Here is a 13,525-nt window from a genome sequence, read left to right as displayed (position 1 = left end):
TGGGTTTGGCTGCACATGAAGATATTCTGAAATAGCAATTACAGAATAAGAGTCCAGAGTAAGAGTATTCATGTATGCAGTTATCAAGGAGTTTGCAATTAAGCTTTAAATTAACACTGTCTTCATCCAAATTAACTTTCAAGTACTGACAAGTCTCACATACTGTTTATCTACTTCTTTCTTCCTTCATCATGTGTGCAAATATACCTTCCTCTTCCCTGCTCCCCAACAGATTCTATAATTGTTATTTTTCCTCTACCTTCTTATGTTTTGCACACTGGTGCCTCTCATTTTAATGTCACTCCCTGTTTCTTCTTTTATTCCGTCTCTCTCCATCACTTTGATCATTGTTATGCTATTTGCATAGTACAGCAGTAGCAGTGACAGCTACTCTAACCACATGGAGGTGGAATTAATGAGAAATACTATATGATGGAGCCTCCATAGATGTAACTCCCAATCTTGGAGCATGAAGACACAACTCCTTATAGGTAGATAGAGAGGACTTTTAGGATCAACCAATTCAGTTAAAATTATCCATACATTTGGTTTGTGAACTATAATCAAAGCACACTGAAGTACATGGGCAGTCTAATCCTGACAGCAAGACTATTAGAGAAAGGGAAAGAGGAAGGAAGACAAATGAACCAGGAGAAAGAAGGAAAATGTAGACATTTGGAAACCATGCATCTGATAAAAAAGAATTAGAGACAGAAAGTTAAAATAGTTTTGTGCTGTCACTAATAGCTGGCAGAGGGAGAGAGGTGTTGAGAATAGGGGAATCAAACCTATAGATAAAATCTTCACCGTGAAAATCTGACAACTCCTCCATCCAAGAGAACAGAAGAAGAAAATCTAATTGCCAAACCACAATAAAGTAGTATCGCCTTCGGTGAGAGATGGAAGAATTTGATAGGTCTGGGCTGTCACTCTAGAAGAAGCTGAGACTGAGGCAGTGTAAATTAAATGTTTGAAAAAGGTATCTTTATTTTAAGTTAAAAAAAACACTATCTCTTATTAGAAATATTAGCAACTGTGTTTTAAATCCAAAATACCGTAGGGTTTTTTATGTTTTCCTTTTTTGGTTATATTTAGCGGTGCGCTGAGAGAGATTTTGGGGGCTGACACTGATAGCCAATTTTTAAGGAGGCATATCAGGATACTGATCTGATTTCTGATACGCAGCTCTTCGGTTTGAAGAGTCACACCGAGCTGGTAAGACTGGTGTGGTGGAAGGGGAAAAAAGGGGTGTGGGTGGGGGCAGATGAAGGCCCCTGAGGTGAGGGAGGGAATGGGACTGGAGTAGGGGCAGGGGCAGGGGCAGGTTCTGACCAGCCAGGGCAGGGAGGGGTGCGGGACACAGCTGCAGGCAACTCATCCAGGGGGCGGGAGGGGGCATGTGCCCCCTAGATCTGCACGGCCTGGGGCAGGCTGCAGCTGCAGTCTGGGACCAGGGCTGGGGTGGGACAGAGACACAGCTCATCGGGGAAGGGGGGCACGGGAGGGGTGGGGGAGGCAGCTCTCGTCACTTCACGTGATTTGTCTGGTGCTCATCTGGCAGCTCCCACTGCTGTTCAGGCCACTTGTCTGGGAGGACATGGGGAGGGCATGTGACCTCAGATCTTCCCAGTTGGGAAGAACCCAGCTCCAGCCTGCCCAGATCCGGGGGCACATGCCTCCCCATGTCCTCCCAGACAAGCAGCGGAAGCAGCAGTGGGAGCTGCCAGATGAACATTGGACAAGCTGCACGCAACTGCAGGAGCCCCCCCCGCCGGATGAGCCACACCTCCATCCCGTGCCTGTCCTGTCCCCAGGTGGGCAGCCCCTGCCCCAACCCCAACCCCATACCCTCCCTCACCACGAGGGCCTTGATCTGCAGCCCCCTTCCTCCACCCCTTCCCCTTTCACCACACCAGACTTATCAGCTGCATGCAGCACTCCATGCTGCCAGCTCTGCTCCTCCTTGCCTACGGGCTGTGCTGTGCTGCGGCTGTGTGTATGCACGGGCATTTATAGGACAAATTATCAGACACATTGGGCTGATTTCTGATACAGAAAATTTTCTTTATATTGGTGCTGATCTGATATCAGACGGATGTATCGGTACACCTCTAGTTATAATATTGCAAAATCCTTCATGAGTTTTGAAAACTAAATCCACTAATAGCAATGTAGTCCCTTCCTCATTAAACACTCTTGAACCTTGTAGGATATTTATACTGTCTCCATTGAAAAGATAACAGGAGTGCAAATACACTTTTAGACACACTGGACCACAAATAGCTCCCCCTATGGCGTATCCCCTTCTCATCTCCCTTTACTGAGATGTTCTATCATGCTAAACTGAGCCAATAGTTGTATAGAACAAGCTGTTTATCTTGACCCCCATGTAGTTATGGACCCCCATTTGGTTATGCCTCATAATAATGCATTAGTTACATTCAACTTCAGGAACAAAACATTTTTTAAAAATTGAACAGAATTTTCTTTTTCTGTATAAAAATATTTTAGGAACCTGTGATGAGTTACTATTGATTATAAACCTGCTATATCATACCTGAAGAGCACTTAAGTTCCATACTTAAAGACGTCCTTTAAAAGGGCACATCACAAAACTAGCAAAGAATTGGGGGCTCAAGGTCTGAGTGTCATCTCTTACCAGTAAATTCAAGGCATTTTTACACATGCTCTGTGGTTGGGAAGAGGGCCTCTGAGAGCCACTCTAGTTAAAGTACCTGGAGCATGTCATGTATCATCATCCCTGCACTTCAAAATGGTGAGGGGGGCGCTTTATCTGAATCTCATTGAAGGAGCTTTAGCTAAAGTGCCCCTGCCACCATTTTGAAGTGTAGGGACACTGATACAAGAGATGCGGAGGCTGCCTGGAGCACGGCAATGGTCTGCTCCAATGTGCTGCAATTACATCATGTCCCAGCTTGTGTACAGGGCACCCTCAATTTGTATTATAGCTGTTCATGGTCCCGGGTATGACCGTAAATTGCATCCAACTGGACGTACTGGTAGCACCATAGTGGGGCTACTCATGATGGGGTAGCTTCTATAAAATAGCACAATGCTGTAACCTCCAGACTAAGGCAAGTATAAGGTCCCTCAAAACCCTAGCCCCCACTGACTTGTGGGTACTACTTGGTTGGAGAAAGGCTAAGGGATATCACCCTGACGGAAATGCACCCTCACTGAGATATTAGGCAGTCAGCAGCAGTTCTTACCTGTTATTCTCTGGCAGAAGCTACAACTATTGAGGCTTGGTCTGGCCTTTGAATTCTGTCTCAATGGTCTAAAGTGGGGTTTAAAGGTCTTGGACAGGCTTCACTCCTCCATACTCTTGGCTAGGCATTCATGTCAAAGGTCTTGATGTGATAGGTACAAGCAGATTCATCAGGCCTCTGACTAGACCTCTTATGTGTACACCATGATCCAGAGGATCAACAGCTGCATGCTACTAATAGCTGTTCAGCACCTCCAGCTCCTGTACTGAAATAGCTTTGTTTTGTTAGTGTTCAGGCAACCAGTTTTAACTTAGCCCTGATGTACATGAAGCAATGCATCTAATTCAGTCAGAGGTGTGCTTTTTCTTTTGAACAGCATAAAAATATCAGTCTAACCCAGTGAATCTCAATTTAAGGCATCCCTTAGAATATCCAGCTCTTAGCTTTAATTCACTTCTTGAGTATGTAAAAATAACAGAGCAATTATTTTGTTGTAAAGAACTCAGAAAGACCACAACAAGTCAGAATGGTTTGGATACTATGCATTCCTTTTTGAAATCTCTGGGTTTATCTTGTGAATCATCTGTAGGCATTTACATGCCTAACCGTGCTAGTATTACACACCACCTTTAAAAAGATTGCACAGAACCCCAGGGTGCTGAGTAACCTAGGTTAAGAATCACTCTAACCCCTAATACAAAATTATGCTGGAATCAAGATGCCTTATACCAAGGGGTTTCAACTTTTTAAAGCCGGGTACTCCTTCTGGGGGGTACCCCTTCCAGATGGCCAGATGTAGAGCTGGCAGTGTGGGGCGCTCACACGCGGCAGCCACCCCCACCACCATCTATGTACTCAGTGCTGCCTCACACCAGTGGCGGGGGGGGGGGGGGGGGGGGGGGGAAGGGACTGCTGATGGCTGGCCGGACACAAAGCTGGTGGTGCGGAGAAGAGGGAATACTTGGGCTAGTGGGAAAGTGGCACCCGGTGGCAACACGGGAATGACAGACTCCGTGCTACCACTTCCCAGGTACCCCTGCTTCTCTGCACTGCTGGCTTTGTGTCTGGCCGGCTGCAATCACCCCCATCCCCCCGGCCTGACACGAAGCCGGCAACGTGGAGAAGTGAGGGTAGTTGGGCACAGGGAAACAGCACCTGGCAGCAATGTGGAGCGATGGATGGCAGCGACAGTCCCGTTCCCCATGCCACTGCTTCCCAAGTACCCCTGCTTTTCTGCACCACTGCTGTGTACCCCCTAGGGCCTTCCCAAGTACCCCCAGGGGTATGCATACCCCTGGCTGACAACCCCTGACTTATACTAATGTAACTTATTCCCTTCCCCAGACAGGAGTAAGCACATTTACACTGGTACAATGTCATCCACACTAGCTGGGTTGCGGAGCTTTAACTATAGTTATGGATCTACAAACAATTTACCACACACAGTACAACAGGGTGCAGGCTCTGTGGTATCTGCATATATGCATGATCATGCCCTACAATATGTGGAAGATAAACTAAGGAATGTTAGCCCTTGATGGAAAAGGAGAAACGAAACCATGCAAGTCATTTAAAAACATACTCACAAAGTATTGTGGAATAGCAGATATGTGATAAATGCCCACTCCATTTTTTCCCAAAATAAGTTGCCCCATACCCTATAGTGGCATATTTTAGTGGTACAACTTTGTGCATAGACGAGCATTAGTGGCAATGCAGCTTTCAGTCCATTTAATTGATGGAAAGGCAGCTACTTTGTAGAAGGTACCCAAAAGTAAAGAATTTACCTTGATCTTCAAACTCAGAACAACCTTTGTAATAGAAATGCCGTTGCAAAACATTTGTTATTTTAAATACAACATTAAGAGAGTATCTGAGAAGCCAGAGAAATATCATGTTTCACTGCTTATGATATTTTAATGTAAACTTCTTATTGCTTAAAATAATATTCACATATACAGCTGCAGCCTTAGCTTAATGATAATTTTATTCATGGTGTTTCTTATAAATTATTTTTCTGAAGTGGGTAAGACACTAGGTTCTTTCTCTACAGAGACTATCCTGCAAATCCCTATCTGTACTTGAACAAGAATTCATAAGCTACCTTTGGATACAGTTATTTTACTGAGGATTGTTAATAACTTCTATTTTTGTGATGAATCTTACATTTAGATATTGAGTAAGCAGTCTCAAATGTGAATTTACATTACTGTGGGTTTTAAGATGTTTAGAAGATTGACTAAGTCTTCTGGGCTAAGTACTGAATTTGTTTATTATATAATATATATGTAGAACTGAATTTCAGAGAGAAACTATATTCACATTATTTAAAAGGTAAGAAAGTAAAATGCTCCCATATTGTGTTAGCCCCCCGAAAGTCCATCTCTCAGGAGTTAAGGCCCAACTCAGTGTTCACTTAAGTCAATCAGTGGGTACCATTGATCTCAATGGATGATGGATAAGGCTGCTAGCATACATTCAAACTATTTTAATGGCAATTTATAAAAAGAAAAAGAAGATATATTTATACTAAACTGTGCAAGTACTCAGTACTAGAACACCAATCCCTAGTAGGAACCTGATCCACCAAGAGCTATGCCTAGTTGCAATACTACTCTTATGAGGTATCCAGTTTACTTCATAGTGTCAGGGTTTACAACAGTAAACAATTTTAAATTATACTCTCTCTAAAAAGACACTGTTAATGAAGATAATGCTTAAGTAACAAAACAAAAGTTACTGAGGTAAAACAGCTCAATGATATGAAAAATCATCATTTTGTTCTATCTGTCAACTTAATTTAGGGTAACAGGGTTTTTCATTGATTAAAAACAAACACAAAGGAAATTAAAACACGGGAATGTACTTAAATAATGTTAAGTGCCTCACTCACAACTGTAAAAGCCAATTACAACAATATATCAATCCTGAATGTTCCATTCTATGCCTACAGTTGCAGACTCTATGTGCCATGGTATAAAAAACTGCATGATCGTAGGCTCATCTTGGAGTCACCAAACTAGTAGTACCACATTACTCACCACTGTGGCACGGGTTTGACTGCCTGATATAAGTCTCTGCTCTATCCATACACTGTTCAATAATTCTCTCAATTGTGTCAAGAAACATGCCTCAATAATAAATATGCTGAAGAAAGAAAACCAAAGTTTCTTGTAACAGCTCAAAATTAACCCCTAACAAAGAGTAGTGGAAAGCAAGAATATAAAGAACAGAGTGAAAATTTCTCTTTTAACTTAAATTGAGCACTTCTAGACATGCTAATATCTAGTAATATGAAGTCTCAAGAGTCTGATGGATAAATATTATAGATTATAAAACCTATTAAGTCATCTAACCAAAACCTGAAACTATGTAGTTTCCAGGTTTCAGGAGTAGTTTTTTCTCTCTCATCTGGCATAAAATGCAGAAACAAAAATGAGAGTGATAGTTAGCTATGTAAGCCAGAAGCCAGGCAAAAGGCAACATGGAAAAGGGTGTCTGGTGCTGTACAACTAGTCTAAATCTCTCCCAACCTTGCAGTTAGTCCAATAAAAAATTATCACCCACAATGTTCTTCTTTATGTGATATGGTTTAAGCTTAAGACCTTCACTGAGAGGAACTAAAAGCAAGTTAAAAAAAAGTTGCTAAAATATTCTATAGATAGAAGTCTTCAATTTCATGTCGTCTTCTTAATTTGTATGGGAAGTGATACTGGTGGACACGTATGTCATGCAAATGAGAGCAGGTTAGACTTTACAACCGTCTAAGAGTCCCTTAAATGATCAGTCTCTTCTACTGCCAACAGAACTTTCCTATCAAGCAAACCCTATCAAAATGCCAACTTGTTAGCAAATGTTTTGTCTAATTATGAGAACAGTATAGATGATAGAACAAAGATAGTACATAAAATTGAACTTCTTGAATCCCTAAACAGCTTGAACCTTTCTCTACTTCATGCAAGTGTTTTAGTGTTGAAAACTCTCATGACTGTACCCCAAAATGAATGCTAAATATTCTTATTCATGAATATGTTGAAGAACAAGCTAACAATACATAAAATAGCTTACACCTTACTATCTAGAGCCATATTTTTTTCTATTAGCCCTGTACTAACTTCTTACATTATTGTATGAAAGGGACTCTACCCTCAGATCCAGTAGGGCTGTTATTCCTGCTTTGGATCTCTTCGACTAAAGTACCTCATTTTTTGGAGATTTGCTAAAGACTGTACTACAACCCATTTTTTAGGCCTTTATAAATACAGAATGAGAACAGCACACTAGAATTTTTATGAAGTAAATGCTTTATCAAATATTACTACTGTTTGTTTTACAGAATTTCTAGCCAAACCATACTGGAGAGTTAGTAAATCTTTAATGTACTGAAAATCATATTAATATGGAAGCAAACAGTACTTCAGTGCACCAAATAAAAAGATCAGCAAATACTGGTAGTCAGTCATTCAAAGCATCTTTACAGTAAAGCCACAAAAGAATATTATGTGGTAAAAGTATTTATAGAATTAAGATCAGTTTCAGTTACGTAAAATGTATACCAGAAAAGTAAAAATACATACAAAAGATACCATTCAGAAAATCTCAAGAAGAGCAGATCATAAGACATGACTTATTCCTTAAAATAAAAGTTTGCATTAGGTCTTTTTCAAAGAATAGCAAAATATATTGATTTTTTTAAAAAAATGGTCAATCTTGCACACATTTAAAATAATTGCTAAAGCAGCAGGTTTTACTCCTTTGCAGAAGAATGAAAAGCAAATATGATTTTAAAGTAATTTTTTTTGTCAAACAGATTAACTTTTATTTGTAGTGAAAATTGAAAGACTTGAAACAAAATAAATGTTAACAAAATATAAATTTCCAAATATATATAAAAAATCTTTACAGCATTTCTCATTATTGAGAATCTTAGTGAAGATGCACATGAAGAGTATTTTAGCTGACCACAGAAAGAATTATATGTTTTTAAGACATTTTATTTTTATTCTACTGAATTCAGGATTCTCAGCCTAGTGAAATCACCACATGTTTAGTGCTTGACCAAAGATTACAGAATAACGAGAGAGAGGCAGCTAAGCCTATTGGACCTTTCCTGCTCCAACTATTTCTGTATTTGTTCTGTGAATGAATGACTGCATGAATGAATAAATGAATACTCTCTCTGCTAAAACTTACAAGAATTATTTGATGCAGAGCAAATTTTAAACAGTGGTCTTTTTGACAAACACAGCTACTCCACAGAATTTGACTGAGACCATCCAATTATTTTACATGGCTACCAAACATCCATATTATCTTCCAGATCCATCATCAAAACAAAGATCATCATGACTTAGCAGATTTTTTCAGCATTGAATTACTTTTTAATGTCTCTGCAACATTTGTTTTTAGACATATAATCTTATATCATGTTTTGAAATGTGCTTGTTCAGAAAAAAATTAATAGTCTTTGTGATCCAGTATTTGATGATCCAGCTTCAATCATGGTTATCTTTGCAGACTAAATTAGCTAGTTATCCCAAGAGCAACTTGAAAAAATCTGTATGCAACCTAGGTCTCCCTAAGGTGCATCTGCCAATGAAACCTAAAGAATCACAAGAGGCTGTAAAAAATCTTTTCCTCTAATACGACAGATGTTGGTAAATGTACATGGGGTGATATTTAACATGTCCCAAACCAATTTTGTTTCTTATGACATATTAAAATAATTAAAAAAGATACAAGCAATGTCACTCATGAAAAAATGGTATTCCTTTCACTTTCTGCAGTAAGTCAAAGGGAACAGAGGTGCTGAGTCAAATCTATTGTATGTTTGCATTTGTCACTAAGAATAATTATACTACTGCTCCCTTCACACAACCCAACTACAACTGTATTCATACAGCAATGCTTGATTTAGCTTGTTATTCAGATAAAGGGGATACAAACTATTGCAGATCAACCTCAGTACTTTTTCCTGCCATGGCAGGAAGTCGGACTTGATGATCTGCTCAGGTCCCTTCCGACCCTACCAACTATGAACTATGAAACTATGAACTATGAAACCATTTCCCTTAAGCAAAGTTTCCACTGAAAAAACCATGACAAGTCAACTTCTAGTAAATGTACACTACTCAAGAGGACTCATTGTTCCTAATCATCTGTTCAAAGAGTGTTGGGTAAGGGTACTTCTAAACCTCAAAATAATAAAATTAATGAAATAAAACTACATCTGAGGGAACTGAAAGAAAACTGAGCATAGCTTTGATGTGAATTACATAATCGTACATTATTAAGGTTGCAAAGTCAAGTACTCAATTGCAAAGTGCCAGAATTAAGCAACCATATTTAAATCTCCTTCTGCATATTTATTATGATACAGTGTTTAATTACATGACAGCTTTTTTCCCCAGGACCCCAGTCCCAGCTAGTGATTGGAATGGATAGTATTAACCCCTCAGTAGGATAAATTAGCCCAGCAGGACCACTAGCTTAGCTAGAGTGGTTTTAGTACACAAGCTAGTAGGGTTAGCACGCCCTTGATGAGCACCAATTCATATTGTTTTATCTCATTATTCAACATGTAGTTGAAGGCCCTATTTTCTCTACATTATTCAAACCCAGTGATGTAGATGGAATTATTAATTTGCTTGTGGCTTTTTCCACTTCTCCAGTATGCAAGTGCTTCATAAGTATGGTTTAATAGATACAGTAACCACACATCTGCAAGATATCAGGATATTATTAACCCTATTACACTCCAAACTGCAGCTTTAACTGGTTCAGTGAGTCCATACTCTTTTCGTCTTCTTCTACAAGCTCAACCCTTTCCATTTTGCTCCCTCCAACCTGTTTTTCTCCAACTCCTTTCTATCTCTTTCCCACTCCTTGATCTTTATCACAAGTCCCAGGTCTCCCTATTTCAGCTCTTCATCCAGTCTCTCTCTCCTCCACCTTAGCTTCACTGAACCCTTCCAAAGCTGCAAATGCAAGGCAAGCTCTCCTCTTCTCAGTCCCAGGATGGATCATGGTTCAGTAGATTCAATTAAGAGAATTTAGCTATGAATATATAAAGGTCCTTATAGAATATGTGTAAACTGTAAGCAATGTTCCCTCTAAGGTGTAGCGATCTGTGAGCATGCCGCTTCAGTCCGTTCCCGTTAATAGCGTAACAAACATATGACCACTTGAATAGTAATTGAGTTCTGCTTTTCTACTCTTATGTATTGTTTGGATAAGCCTGGTGGGGCTCTGCAATGTGTCTCAAAGACAGCAGCAAGGTATTGTGTTTATGGGGTATTATACATTCATGAACAGATTAAAGAGTTAAAATTGTCAGTTGTCACAAACAGCTGGAGGGTTAGGGTCTGATTCCCCTCACACAAAATCAGATATCAGCATAATCTCAGTACTTGAGTGTGTATTGATGAAGAAACTCCTATAAGGTACTCACATATTAAATTAAATAGCTTTACCCAAACATTGTGCCAAAGAAAAGTAAAATAAAGAAAGCAGTAAGAGAGTTCTGTGCACCACTAGAAGTCATGTGAACTGCTTACATGCAATGGTTTCATTCTAGGGTGTTTATAGGCCCATATTTTCTTTTCATCTATGCCTTTGCAAATCAGAAGTGACTTAAATGAAAAATAGAAACTTACAGTGGTGTAAAACTTGTATGAGAGGGAAATCACATGCAGGGCTGGCCAACAATCTTTGGGGACCCCCTGCAGGATGTTCTGGGGCCACCTGATCCCTCCCCGGAGCTGGGAACTCCTCCCCGGCTCGACCGGTAACTAACTGAATGTCCCGGCACACCGGGTGCAGTGGACGAGTTGGGGGATTCCAGCCACAACAAGGTATAAAAAACAAACAAACAGCCAGAGCAGTTCCCCGGCACCACGAGGAGGCACTCTCCCCCAGCCCCTGTCCCTGTCCTCACCCCCGCCTCTGCCTTGCCTCACCTTGCCTCGGGGAGGAGCCGCTGCCTGAGGAGTGAGGAGCTTACCTTTGGTAAATGTCGCGTGCCAGCCCCAATGTCTCCACCCGCGCTCCACGCCCAGCTCCTCTCCGGGCAGGTACATGCCATTAAAAAGTTGGTGCGTGGCAAGATTTTAAATCATGCGTGGCCATGCACACTGGCACTTTGGAGGGAACCTTGACTGTAAGTTTTGAAAAGCTTATAACTTGGCCTACTTGAGGCAAATTTTCATAGGGATAACAAAAAACACCCACCTGACACAAAAGTCACCAACTGCAAAATACCAGTAGTAAGTCCCTTCCCCAAAGCTGAAGGTCACAAGAGGATTTTAAAGGGAGACTTACTAGTTAAAGAAGAATACTTTCCACAATACTTTTACTCAGAAGTAGCCTTTTTCAGTTTTTACAAGCAGTTTTGATATTTTCCAATAACAAAAATAGAAAACACAGATGACACCTGGCATGGAAAATCTCAAGTCAAATGGTTAAAGTTTGGTACTTATGCAGTTCTATATAAAAATGCCTTGTAATGGGACATGCTGGGCAATTCCAGTAAGATAGTGCTACCAGACCTCCCTTTATTATTGTTTTAAGGCAAATAAATAGAGCTATAAGAAACTAGGAAGAATATGTACTGTACGATCCTGTTGTGCCACAAATCAAGGAAAATGCTCCTTTCCCTTACACAGCAGATCACTTAGGTAAAGAGACAGATTCTAGTTGTCCTTTTGAGATCACTCTAGACATTCGTTAATTAGTCGTCATTTTGCTTACTTGTCAAATGAGGTATGTGACAGATTCTGCTGGTGTGTGTGTAGAAAAAAAATAACAAACTGAAATGCTGCTACATACTTCCAATCCTCTGGGATGTTTAACAGTGTCAATACAATGGGAGCAGTAATTTTTATATTTCCCATAAATCTGGTCCGTAATGTTTCCAGATATGACAGACCTTTGGTCCAGAGGCTAATATTTTCCATTACTTCTATGTGGATGACTCCCATTAATTTCAATAGGAACTGAATTCACACATTCAATTTCATAGACTTCATAGACATTAGGGCTGGAAGGGACCTCGGAAGATCATCGAGGCTAGCCCCCTGCCCCAGGGGCAGGAAGTCAGTTGGGGTCATATGATCCCAGCAAGAAAAACATCCAGGTTTCTCTTGAAGGCGTTCAATGTATGTGCTTGAACCACCTCTGATGGCAGGCTACTCCAGACCTTGGGGGCTCGGACAGTAAAGAAGTTCTTCCTTATCTCCAGCCTGAAACGGTCTTGCAGGAGTTTATAACCATTTGACCTTGTCATCCTGTGGCAAAAATGTCTCATGATCTCACTACACAAAAGGCCTCACAGCTGAGAACTGCAAATTGTTTCTTTTTCTCTTCTTTCTTCCTGCATTAGATAATCAGTAGCGTAATAAGAAACAGTCCGAACAAATGTTCAGTTTGCGATAAGGCTGATTCCTGTGGGAACACAAAGATTAGTTACTGCCTGCTTTGCACATAAATTTTGCAACCTTTGTTACTTGCTCGTTTTAGGACTACGCATGTACTAAACTTTGCAGAAAACTGTAGCAAATCACAGATTGCCACAATGGAATCTTGTTCATGAGAGGTATAAAAATGTAACTTCGGGCGTGGCTAGGGGTCGACTCGGCTTTGAGCGTTGAACTCCCTTGTCGATCTGTTTGCAAACAAATAAATTCGAGATGGATCCAGCCTGAGTGTGTGTAACTCTCTCCTTGAGGTATATTGGAAAAGCCTCCAGGGGCACGAAACTAGCCGTTTGTGCAACAATTTGGCGAGCCAGGCAGAAGAAGCCCTTGGACCACCCCGAGGTCGGATGACAAGACCGGCAAAGGTGTCCATAAAGTGCGCACCAGACCGCTTTTGGAGTTTGTCACGGTCACTGGAACCGTGAGTCGGGACACCCGGGAAGTTAAAGGCTCTCCCTTAAATGAGTCAACCAGGCTAAGTGGGTCTGAAGAGACGGCGCCAGGGTGTTGGCAGAGTAAGTATTCGCTTTCCTTGTGTCACTTGAGTAGTCTTTCGGGGATTTTTGGAATTTTGGATATTGGTTTTAGCGTTCAGCATATAAGTCTGAACATTAGCCCCGGGGACTTTGTTCATTTAGAAACATGAGCCGCTGACCAGGTCTGGGATAAGGCTGAGTCTAGCCACCCCGATTCTGCCTGACAAGGTAGTGTCGAACGCAAGGGGGCTCAGCTGGAACCTCGTGACCCAGTGGACAGGTATCTGAGTGATTTTGTGTATTGGTTGACACAATGGGTTCGGGTAGCTCCCGAGAAGAAAACTCC

General features: G+C 40.9%; 1 protein-coding gene across 5 annotated transcripts in view; it reads right to left on the bottom strand.

The window, feature by feature from the left end:
- PARP8 (poly(ADP-ribose) polymerase family member 8) overlaps window positions 1–13,525 on the bottom strand; it is a 220,758-nt gene that overhangs the window by 102,416 nt on the left and 104,817 nt on the right. The window lies entirely within an intron of this gene.

Source organism: Alligator sinensis, unplaced genomic scaffold, assembly GCF_000455745.1.
Source record: "Alligator sinensis unplaced genomic scaffold, ASM45574v1 scaffold573_1, whole genome shotgun sequence".
In the NCBI taxonomy this organism is placed as follows: Eukaryota; Metazoa; Chordata; order Crocodylia; family Alligatoridae; genus Alligator; species Alligator sinensis.
Note: the sequence above shows the minus strand (reverse complement) of the source record. Positions and strands in the feature narration are given on the sequence as shown.